Source organism: Protomyctophum bolini (assembly GCF_963924005.1).
Source record: "Protomyctophum bolini genome assembly, contig: SCAFFOLD_441, whole genome shotgun sequence".
Lineage (NCBI taxonomy): Eukaryota > Metazoa > Chordata > Actinopteri > Myctophiformes > Myctophidae > Protomyctophum > Protomyctophum bolini.
This window is the reverse complement of record NW_027665448.1, coordinates 23,808-35,320: the sequence shown is the minus strand read 5'-3', so window position 1 is coordinate 35,320 and position 11,513 is coordinate 23,808. Positions and strand designations below refer to the sequence as shown.

General features: G+C 45.6%; 1 long non-coding RNA gene across 2 annotated transcripts; it reads left to right on the top strand.

Moving 5' to 3' along the window:
* The first annotated feature begins 608 nt into the window (after positions 1-608).
* On the top strand, positions 609-10,911 carry LOC308312280. 2 transcript variants are annotated; one of them, XR_013963765.1, is made up of 6 exons: positions 609-1,241; positions 3,675-3,818; positions 6,539-6,684; positions 7,521-7,646; positions 10,100-10,210; positions 10,827-10,911. It is a non-coding gene; the product is annotated as an uncharacterized lncRNA (long non-coding RNA). The 2 variants fall into 2 exon arrangements; XR_013963766.1 differs by lacking the exons at positions 7,521-7,646; positions 10,100-10,210 and having other exon boundaries at positions 10,827-10,879.
* Positions 10,912-11,513: the final 602 nt, after the last annotated feature.

The following is an 11,513-nucleotide window of genomic DNA, read 5'->3' as shown; positions in this document are numbered from 1 at the left end:
AAAGCCAGTCTTCATTTTGACAGCAAATTTCATAGTCCTTTGAATAAAAAAATTGTCATATTTTTGTCATCTAAAATGTTTTAGTGCGTCTACTGAATATCAAGATTTTAGTTGATTTCATTCTGCAGTACAATTTTCGTCTACAGTTTAATTTGTTGACAAAATTATATTTTGGCGGGCCTGACAATTTAAGCTCTGAAAAGAGTTGTGCCACATTTTCATGATTTTTCAAAAATAGCAGACCTACAAGCTCGTAGCGCGCGCTTGATTCCAACTCATGAACTGTTTTGCAACGTGATTCTCTCTGCAGGACTACATGGTGCACGTGACAGATGGAAGGTGCCTTGGCCATAGAAGTGTGGGGTCATCTCTGCGCCGCGAACGGACGGTCCTCCTTTCGAGCTGGACGCACTGCAGGCCAAGACGCACACGCTCCAAGACAGGTGTGTGTTTATCAGGCAGCCTTATCAATAATATCTCTCAATTTTACAAGTGGGAAAAGTACTAAAATAACGAGTAAAAGTATCAATACCGGCCGCTATGTAGAAATACAAGTAAAAGTCCAGAATTCAAAATGTACTTGAGTAAAATGTATGCACAATGTCCCAATTCACAAATCTTCAAAGGTTTTGAAAATAGCAGATCTACAAGCTCTCTCTACTATTTTCAACTGGCTAAAATGTATAGGGCTGACGGGGTTATTGTATGTTTTGTAATATTAATCTACAAAGTAAACATTCCTAATAATTGTAGTGGAGTAAAAAGTACAATATTTGCCTCTGTGATATAGTGGAGTAGAAGTAAAGGTATCGAAAATTGGAATTGGAATTGTACTTAACCCATTTTGGCCTGACGTCGAAATTTAAAAAATGTCTTCTAAATTCTGACAGTTTTCTGAAAACCCATGTTTTTATGTCAGTCGTTCTCAAAATGGGGTGACCCGCCCTGGCCGCTGTGCAATAATTGTTGATCAAAATCTTGACCCGTCTGCCCACAAGGCAACGGGCCGGCCGCGCACCACTACTACCTAGCATTGTGTTTGTACACCAGCAGATGTTGATGTATATATATGTATATATTGTGTGTTTTACAGATGGTCTACTCAGCGTAAGGGAACTGGGTAAAAGCTCAGCAGAGAAGTGGTCAGCATTCTCTCCTCTCTGCCTTCTCACCATTACAACACAGGCTGGGTGTTGAGTTACATCGCTACAGCACACTATGAGCTGGATGAATACTTACAGGTATGCACGCACGCACAGACAGACCGTTGAGTCACATCGCTACAGCACACTATGAGCTGGATGAATGCTTACAGGTATGCACGCACGCACAGACAGACCGTTGAGTCACATCGCTACAGCACACTATGAGCTGGATGAATATGTACAGGTGTATACACACACACGCACACACACACTACAACACACACAATACCAGTAAGACACCTGAGGGCGAGAAGCGACCTCGAGATTGCGTGCACGCATCCACCTGGGTGACAGCATATCTTAATTTTCGGGCCTGTTGAGAACTAGTTTTCGCCGGCTGCCGGGCGCGGCTGCACTAATAACTTTTGGGCAGGCCCGTCTAGAGTTTAAATGGACAGGTATCAGTCAACAGGCCCGTCTAGAGTTTAAATGGACAGGTATCAGTCAACAGGCCCATCTAGAGTTTAAATGGACAGGTATCAGTCAACAGGCCCGTCTAGAGTTTAAATGGACAGGTATCAGTCAACAGGCCCGTCTAGAGTTTAAATGGACAGGTATCAGTCAACAGGCCCGTCTAGAGTTTAAATGGACAGGTATCAGTCAACAGGCCCGTCTAGAGTTTAAATGGACAGGTATCAGTCAACAGGCCCGTCTAGAGTTTAAATGGACAGATATCAGTCAACAGGCCCGTCTAGAGTTTAAATGCACAGGTATCAGTCAACAGGCCCGTCTAGAGTTTAAATGGACAGGTATCAGTCAACAGGCCCGTCTAGAGTTTAAATGCACAGGTATCAGTCAACAGGCCCGTCTAGAGTTTAAATGGACAGGTATCAGTCAACAGGCCCGTCTAGAGTTTAAATGGACAGGTATCAGTCAACAGGCCCGTCTAGAGTTTAAATGGACAGGTATCAGTCAACAGGCCCGTCTAGAGTTTAAATGGACAGGTATCAGTCAACAGGCCCGTCTAGAGTTTAAATGGACAGGTATCAGTCAACAGGCCCGTCTAGAGTTTAAATGGACAGGTATCAGTCAACAGGCCCGTCTAGAGTTTAAATGGACAGGTATCAGTCAACAGGCCCGTCTAGAGTTTAAATGGACACTGTAACGGTTTGTTATAGATCATGGATCTGGGGTGCCAGCCAGGCAGTTGTATCCTGACAAAATGTTAGTTAATAGGGTAACCGTTGCATAAGGCTGTGCAGCATACCGTGGTCCGCACCACACTGCACACCCTGTAGAGTCACTTGTAAACACAATAAACACAGACACGGTAGAGTTGCAGTTAATAAGTTGTATAATGAAATGTTCACAGCACATAGGTTCACAGTTCACAGTTCAGTTCAGTATTCCGTCCTTGCCCAAACGCAAAACCCGACAGTATGTTTCCTGTACCCGCACGGTATCCGTTAGGTTGTAACCCCGAACCCCTCAGCTGTTCTGTTGTGTCTCTTCGTTTGTTACTCACTGACGTACAAATGTGGTGTTAAATCCCCACGGTTCCAAGGTGTCCGATCCAAACGACCGCCGGGACATCCTCCTCTGTGTGATCCTCTCCACAATGTATGTCCAAAACGACAACGCTTTGAGCGCACAACGATTCATAAACGTAAAGGGTTACTGGCTAAAACAACCGTAACAACGAGTTGCAAACAAAACACCTCCAGCCTCCGCGGCTGCCACAGCACTTCCTCCTGCCGCTAGCCAGGTGCGTGACGTCAGGGCATAAAAAGACGTATCAGTCTGGATGGTAACTGACGGCACAAATGGGCGTGCGTGCGTGTGCATGCGTGCGTGCGTGCGTGCGTGGCGACACTAATCGCCACAACACGTATCAGTCAACAGGCCCGTCTAGAGTTTAAATGGACAGGTATCAGTCAACAGGCCCGTCTAGAGTTTAAATGGACAGGTATCAGTCAACAGGCCCGTCTAGAGTTTAAATGGACAGGTATCAGTCAACAGGCCCGTCTAGAGTTTAAATGAACAGGTATCAGCCAAAAAGGAGACATCGAAGAGGAAGGATGGATGGGGAAGGATCAACATGTGGAATGTCAGAACAGGTCAGCTCCATATATGGAGATCTAAGAGTATGAGTTTTGAGGTCAGATGTAGAGTTGTTGGCCAATATTGATGACATCAGCGATCTCCATACATGGGCTTAATATTGATGACATCTGGGATCTCCATCCCTGATGATGAAACGTGATGTCACATGCTCTCTCACCCTGGGTGTGACTAACACACACTGACGGGAAATGCACAATTCCATACTTAACTGCGACCGACACACACACACACACACGCGTCCTATCATTCATTGGAAGGACAATATCAGTCACCAGAAGCAGAGACGTGTGTTTTCAAAATGCAGTTTGAAGTTGAATGGCCTTTGGCTTTAATATATCAAATGAATATGAAATACTTAATCAAGCAACTTCACTGCAATTATATATTGTATTTTCTTTCGGGCAGAGAGGCTGTTCAGTGAGGTGCGTCGAATCGAGCCGTGCAGAGTCGAAGGAATGGAGATTTATTCCACGACATCTGGCATCTGCAGAGAGACATCTGTCCACGCTGTCCAAAGACCTGACCGACATCGACAAGAACTGTCCTGAGGTGAGGAACTACAGACATAGCAGGGCGTTTTAGAGAAGGGAGAAGAGTCTGGGACGTGTGGAGCATTGTCCAGGGTATTTTAGATAAGTGAGAAGAGTCTGGGACGTGTGGAGCGTTGTCCAGGGTGTTTTAGATAAGTGAGAAGAGTCTGGGACGTGTGGAGCGTTGTCCAGGTGTTTTAGATAAGTGAGAAGAGTCTGGGACGTGTGGAGCGTTGTCCAGGGTGTTTTAGAGAATGGAGAAGAGTCTGGGACGTGTGGAGCGTTGTCCAGTGTGTTTTAGAGAAGTGAGAAGAGTCTAGGATGTGTGGAGCGTTGTCCAGGGTGTTTTAGATAAGTGAGAAGAGTCTGGGACGTGTGGAGCGTTGTCCAGGGTGTTTTAGATAAGTGAGAAGAGTCTGGGACGTGTGGAGCGTTGTCCAGGGTGTTTTAGAGAATGGAGAAGAGTCTGGGACGTGTGGAGCGTTGTCCAGTGTGTTTAGAGAAGTGAGAAGAGTCTAGGATGTGTGGAGCGTTGTCCAGGGTGTTTTAGAGAAGGGAGAAGAGTCTGGGACGTGTGGAGCATTGTCCAGGGTGTTTTAGAGAAGGGAGAAGAGTCTGGACGTGTGGAGCGTTGTCCAGTGTGTTTTAGAGAAGGGATAAGAGTCTGGGACGTGTGGTGCGTTGTCCAGGGTGTTTTAGAGAAGGGCGAAGAGTCTAGGATGTGTGGAGCGTTGTCCATGGTGTTTTAGAGAAGGGATAAGAGTCTGGGACGTGTGGAGCGTTGTCCAGGGTGTTTTAGAGAAGGGATAAGAGTCTAGGATGTGTGGAGCGTTGTCCAGGGTGTTTCAGAGAAGAGTCTGGGACGTGTGGTGCGTTGTCCAGGGTGTTTTAGAGAAGGGAGAAGAGTCTAGGATGTGTGGAGCGTTGACCAGGGTGTTTTAGAGAAGTGAGAAGAGTAGAGAGAACGTAGATCAAGGCAAGAAATAATAAGAAGCTCGTTCCACACACGGGTTTCTCTTAGTGGTCTCTCTAATCTTATTACAATACAAACTAGAAAAAGTGCCCTTCCGGGCACAGGTCTCCACCAGGTTATCCACAGATCCGTGCAGTTAGAGGTAAAAACACTTTTCGGCCAGTTATAGCGCCACCTTGAGGCTGAGTTGAAATTGTTCATGTGGCATTTCGTCCTCGGCCTAGTGGGAATGTGGGTGCACAATTTCACGGAAATCAGGCGATGTGTTCATGATTTGCAGCATTTTGTTTGAAACTGAGCACTCCTGTGAACTTTGGAAGCCAATCTTAACCAATCAGGATGGAGTCTGATAAATCTGAAAGACCCGTTTCGTTGAATGGCTCTAGAGAGACTGTGTACCAATTTGCGTGATGTTTGGACAAAATCTGTAGGTGTACTGTGCAAAAACTTGTTTTGCACAAAGCGGCCTCCTGGTGGCGCTATAACAGGCCGTTCTGGAAAGTTTGGGGCAGAGGTTCATGGTTGGCATCCAGGGAGTGTGTGCAAAATATGGCATCGAAAAACTTGTTTTGCACAAAGCGGCCTCCTGGTGGCGCTATAACAGGCCGTTGTGAAAGTTTGGGCAGAGGTTCATGGTTGGCATCCAGGGAGTGTGTGTGCAAAATATGGCATCGACCGGGTTAACGGTGGCCGAGATTAGCTGTTCACGGACACACGGACACACACACGGACACACACGCGGACACACACGCGGACGGACGGAGTGCAAAACATACTCTCCCCACATGCCTTCGGCCTGGTGGAGACAATAAGGGTTTTCCTGATGTATACAAGCTTGTTTCACAAACGTGCTGAATTTTAAGTTTTTCCAGAAAACTTAGTTCAGTTTTTAGAAGGCGTTTTTAGAATTGGCCTCAGTCCAAAATGTGTTAAGTTAAATTCATATTTTTTTGTTTCATTTCATGGCCTTCCTGCCTCAAAGAATGACGTGATGAGATCTGCTATTTTCGGTAATTCGAAAGAGTATTTGAAGTGATCAAACTAGCAATAGAAGTTTAGAAGCATCTTCCACAAACACGAATGGTCTCAGTTAACAGTTCTACTGCGTTAACCGCTATTTAAGCCGTTCGGCCTAAAATATCATCTTTGCATTTTCAGTCTTGAGATTTTATTTAGCTTTCATACACTGTCTTAGAATAATTACTAAGAATCACCCTAAAACTAAGTTAATGTTGTGTGAACTCAGCCATCCACTGTCTTATAGGCAATTCACACTATGGTCCCGGGTGCGCACTCGGGACCACTTGGCAGATGTTGTGGTAGTGTGAATGATGCGTACTGTTCCCGGGAGCGGATTGCCCAACCGTCCCCGGGACCGCATGGGGGGGCGGGTCTCTGGACCGTTGAGGCAATGCAATTCAGTGTGTCTGGATTTATTTGAGACAATGTCGCACAGTTGAGGGTCAGTGTCCGTGCGCGCCAGCCATCAAGCACACCGTCATCAGGAGGATTAAATTGTGTTATGCAAGTGTACCCGGGTGCGCTGTTGAATCTCGGGTAATGTGAATCATGGCCATCGGGGTTCCAATGAAACGGATTCAGTCCGTCTCAGTGTGAATTGCCTATTGGACCAGTGGTTTCAACCCTTTTCACATCAAGGTCCATTATTTATTTAATTATTCAGAATTTGAGCTACGGACCACCATTTGAGGACATTTAGCCTCTCAGACCCGAAACTAAACAATATTTTGTTATCGTTGGATAAGATGTTATCCACAATTCCAACTCACAGGTCCTGCACTGCACCTGGTGAGAGCAGGAGTGGACCTGGCGAGACGTAGGAGGGGCCCGGACAGGAGACATCCCACAGATTCTAGTCCTTCCACAGGCCAGACCTCCCAGTCCTGGCAGAGTGAGTAGTTCGGGAGCAGCGGACTGTGTGAACCTGTCTTTCCCTAATGGGACTGATCGAGGGTAGCTACTGGGACGTAAGTTGGGACTTGATCACCCCGGCTGGGTCACCTGAGTGATGTTGGGAGACCAGAAACCCTGATGACCTTGGGACACATCAATGAGCATACGTCCCAGGTGCATCCATGCCATGTTTTTTAGTTCATGCAGTATTGATGTTGGTACCATTAGGAGAGATAACAGGCAATGTTGATCAAAATACTTATTCTACATTCTCTAATTGTTTAGACTTTCTGTACAATTGTGTAAATTAACTGATGCAGATGTTTGACAATTTAACTCTTGAGAGCATCAAGTGAAACCAAATGGATCCGTACGGGTCCATTTGGTTTCATTTTATGGTCTTAAGAGTTAAATATCTAGTCCATTTTGTTAGCAACTATCCATCATTTAGCATGGAGACCACCTGGAACCCACCCAAGGACCACTGGTGGTCCCCGGACCACTGGTTGAAAACCACTGTCTTAGAGTAATTACTGTTTCTGTCTCACTCTAGTTATAATCTCACTAATAACTGTTAGGGTCTCTATCATGCAAAGACTCAACTTATGTAACTAAGAAAGCATTTTATGTAGACAATAGACATAGCACTATATTTATATGCATAGTTTCATTATATAGATATTTCACTGTTAGGTTCTTAGCTTGCTTATGGTGCTTATGGTTCATGTATGTGATGTATTACCATGTGTTGTTGTTGTTGTTGCTTACTGTGAATCGTTCTGGATTAAGAGCGTCTGATGAATGACTAAATTGTCTCTCTGTCTCCCTCCCCAGGTGGACCCCAGCTTTGCCTACGCCTACACTCTGCTCTGACACAAGTTTGTTTTGACGGAGGAGTTGGACAAAGCCTTATCCTGCTGCAGGAACGCTATTAGTCAACAGTAGACACTACAATGCCTGGTAATTATTATAATTATTATTAGAGTCCACATTAGACACTGTCCCCTAGGGTAGGTACCCTCACATGTTCTCCCTGTGTCCCCTAGGGTAGGTACTAGGGTTGGGATTCGGAACCGGGTCCATTTCAGACCCGGTTCCGACATTGCGGATCCGGAGCCGGTTCCATCGTTTTTTTATTAACGGTTCCCCAAACGGATCTCATCAGTTGTCATTTAGCTCCGCTGTGTCTGTGCCTGCATGCAAGCAGAGCCTGGGGTGACGTCACCCCACCTACATGAGTGAGTGGGGTCGGGGAGGATACGCCCACTGTTCTGTGCATTCAGCGACCGCTGTGGAGCGAGTGGGACAGTATAAGTATGTCGCCAAAGTGTGGTTAACAGAGAGGGAAATGACTGAGGCTGAGCAGTGAGCATGCAAAGTGCAATAAATGCGAGAGTTGCTAGCAAAGGTTGTTGCAACTTGTACCACGTGAACATAGAGGAAACATCTCAAAATCAATATGCCTACACATCGCGTTTGAGAGCCATGCGGAAAGCCGTGCCTGCTCTCCCCGCAGCTTCACCACAGCCAGCGGGGGACGATCTGATGCAAGGCTGGTTTACTTTCCCCAGGCTAGTAACGTAATGGAAAATAAAAACTACTAACGTGCTTTTAATTTGTCTCTAAATTAATTGCGTGGCTGTTGAGAGCCCAGCGTTTAGGTGCATATACCGCCATAGATTGATTACTTTATAAACAATTTGCAGAAAAAAAGCACAGGAACGTAGCCTACAGTTCAATACAAGGTCTGCTATAATCCAAGAAAGCACTATGGCTTGTTTCCATTAGGGTAAGGGGTCCTTCATATTAAATTAATTTGAACATTAAAGACAACATTTGTCACTACAACAATATCAATATTGTGTACTGTATATTTAATATACAGTACAAATTGCAACAATGATATTGTTGTGGTGCCTAGCTGCTGCTGCTGGTGGTGGTGAAGTTTAAATAATAGTGCCACCTCATAATTGTAAAGTGCATTTTCAATAATTTAATTAATTAATTTGTGTTTATTATGTACTTGGTTAGGTTAGTTATAATATAAGCATAATCTATGTCAGAAAAACGGGAAAAAAATAATATTAGGATCCGTTAAGGGAACCGTTAGGAACCGGAACCGTTAAGAGGGATCCGGGAAGGATCCGGAACCGTTAAAATCCTAACGAATCCAACCCTAGTAGGTACCCTCACATGTTCTCCCCGTGTCCCCTAGGGTAGGTACCCTCACATGTTCTCCCCGTGTCCCCTAGGGTAGGTACCCTCACATGTTCTCCCCGTGTCCCCTAGGGTAGGTACCCTCACATTTCTCCCTGTGTCCCCTAGGGTAGGTACCCTCACATGTTCTCCCCGTGTCCCCTAGGGTAGGTACCCTCACATGTTCTCCCCGTGTCCCCTAGGGTACGTACCCTCACATGTTCTCCCCGTGTCTCCTAGGGTAGGTACCCTCACATGTTCTCCCCGTGTTCTCCCCGTGTCCCCTAGGGTAGGTACCCTCACATGTTCTCCCCGTGTCCCCTAGGGTAGGTACCCTCACATGTTCTCCCTGTGTCCCCTAGGGTAGGTACCCTCACATGTTCTCCCTGTGTCCCCTATAGGGTAGGTACCCTCACATGTTCTCCCCGTGTCCCTAGGGTAGGTACCCTCACATGTTCTCCCCGTGTCTCCTAGGGTAGGTACTCTCACATGTTCTCCCTGTGTCCCCTAGGGTAGGTACCCTCACATGTTCTCCCCGTGTCCCCTAGGGTAGGTACCCTCACATGTTCTCCCTGTGTCCCCTAGGGTAGGTACCCTCACATGTTCTCCCTGTGTCCCCTAGGGTAGGTACCCTCACATGTTCTCCCCGTGTCCCCTAGGGTAGGTACCCTCACATGTACTCCCTGTGTCCCCTAGGGTAGGTACCCTCACATGTTCTCCCCGTGTCCCCTAGGGTAGGTACCCTCACATGTACTCCCTGTGTCCCCTAGGGTAGGTACCCTCACATGTACTCCCTGTGTCCCCTAGGGTAGGTACCCTCACATGTTCTCCCCGTGTCCCCTAGGGTAGGTACCCTCACACGTTCTCCCCGTGTCCCCTAGGGTAGGTAGTAGGTACCCTCACATGTTCTCCCCGTGTCCCCTAGGGTAGGTACCCTCACATGTTCTCCCTGTGTCCCCTAGGGTAGGTACCCTCACATGTACTCCCCGTAGAAATTGGGTTACAAAAATAAAAAATAAAGGAATCATAGTTACACAATGCCTGGTAAATATGTCCACAAATGCCATAGCCTACTGAATACACTAGTTGTGTGTGTGTGTGTGTGTGTGTGTGTGTGTGTGTGTGTGTGTGTGTGTGTGTCTCTCTCTCTCTCTCTCTCTCTCTCTCTCTCTCTCTCTCTGTGCGTCCGTGCGTGTATGGGTGTGCGTGCGCTATAGGTATGGATTAGGGATGATCTAAGCAGGAGAAGTTCAACTTCGCAGAAATTCACTTCAAGAAAGCTCTGAGTATCAACCCTCAGTCGTCAGTGCTTCTGTCATATTGGCGTGGTATGTATGATAATTATAATGACTAGTCCTTATACCTGTTTGAATAGATCAACACGCACACATGCACGCACATGCACACATACGCACATGCACACATACGCACACGCGCGAGTCCGTGACCTGTCGTTGCAAGACACACAAGCAATGTGTGTGTCTGGGGGTTTTTTTTAGGTCGGAGGAGTTGAAACAAATTGTTCCCAAAGAGTCTCTAGTTTACTTCCTCATCGCAAGGTAACATGACCTTTGAACTCTAACCCATTCAGGACGGGAACTAGTGCTGCACCATTCTTGCCTCTTTTGTTGTTGTTTTAATAATCTGTATATGTTATATGTTATGTGTTATGTTATGTTTCTCCAGATAGGGTCAATGCTGAATATTGGCTGATCACTGATCAGTGGCCGATTATTGGAGCATCTCTAATTTGAAGTGATCAAACTAGCAATAGAATACAAGTTTAGAAGCAGCTTTAACTGAATGGTCTCAGTTAAATGTAATAAAAGCAACCTTAATGATCTCTTCAGCTGGTCGGACTAAAACATCATTACATCTTTAGATTTAGTTATGCTTTATTCCATACACCTGGCCCTGATGACCTTTGATCTCTGACCTTTACAGGTGTATAAGAAGCTTTGCCACACCCACCTGTCCCTGACGACCTTTGACATGGTAACGAATTCTAAATCAATAAAATGTCTGAAACCCTGACTTCACTTCCTGCTGTCTTCTTCTGTGGTGTTAAATAAATGGTAAATGGTGCATTTCTATAGTGCCTTTCTCCAAGGCGCTTAAATATCCTGACCGTTGTTCTAATTCTCTATGTTGTGATTAGGGATGTCGCTAACAGATCATTTTCCATTCGGTTACCCCATAGCTTAATTAACGGTTGCTGATTTATTTATTTTCTTTAACCCAAAATGTATGTAATCTATCTAGTGTTCTCTTGGACATAGAAAACTCTCTTGCAGTGAGTGTTTAGAATGATGACATCTCTCCATAACTAAATAACACCATCAGTAACATACATTTATTATTTTTAGGTTTAAGTTAACCGTGAAGCCCATAAGTATATTCAGATTTGTTTTAACGGCTATCCGGTTAGCCATTGACATCCCTAAGTGTGTATCGTCTATTTTCAGCATAGAGGGAAGAAAGAGCAGACCACGTACCAAACAATGCATTGCACTGTGAGCTTGTAGATCTGTTGTTTTGGCTGAATGTTTATCAGAGCTTGTAGCTCGGTTATTTTGGCCGAATGTTCACACTGAGGAGATGTTCTACACACTTCAGCCAGCCAGAGAAGAA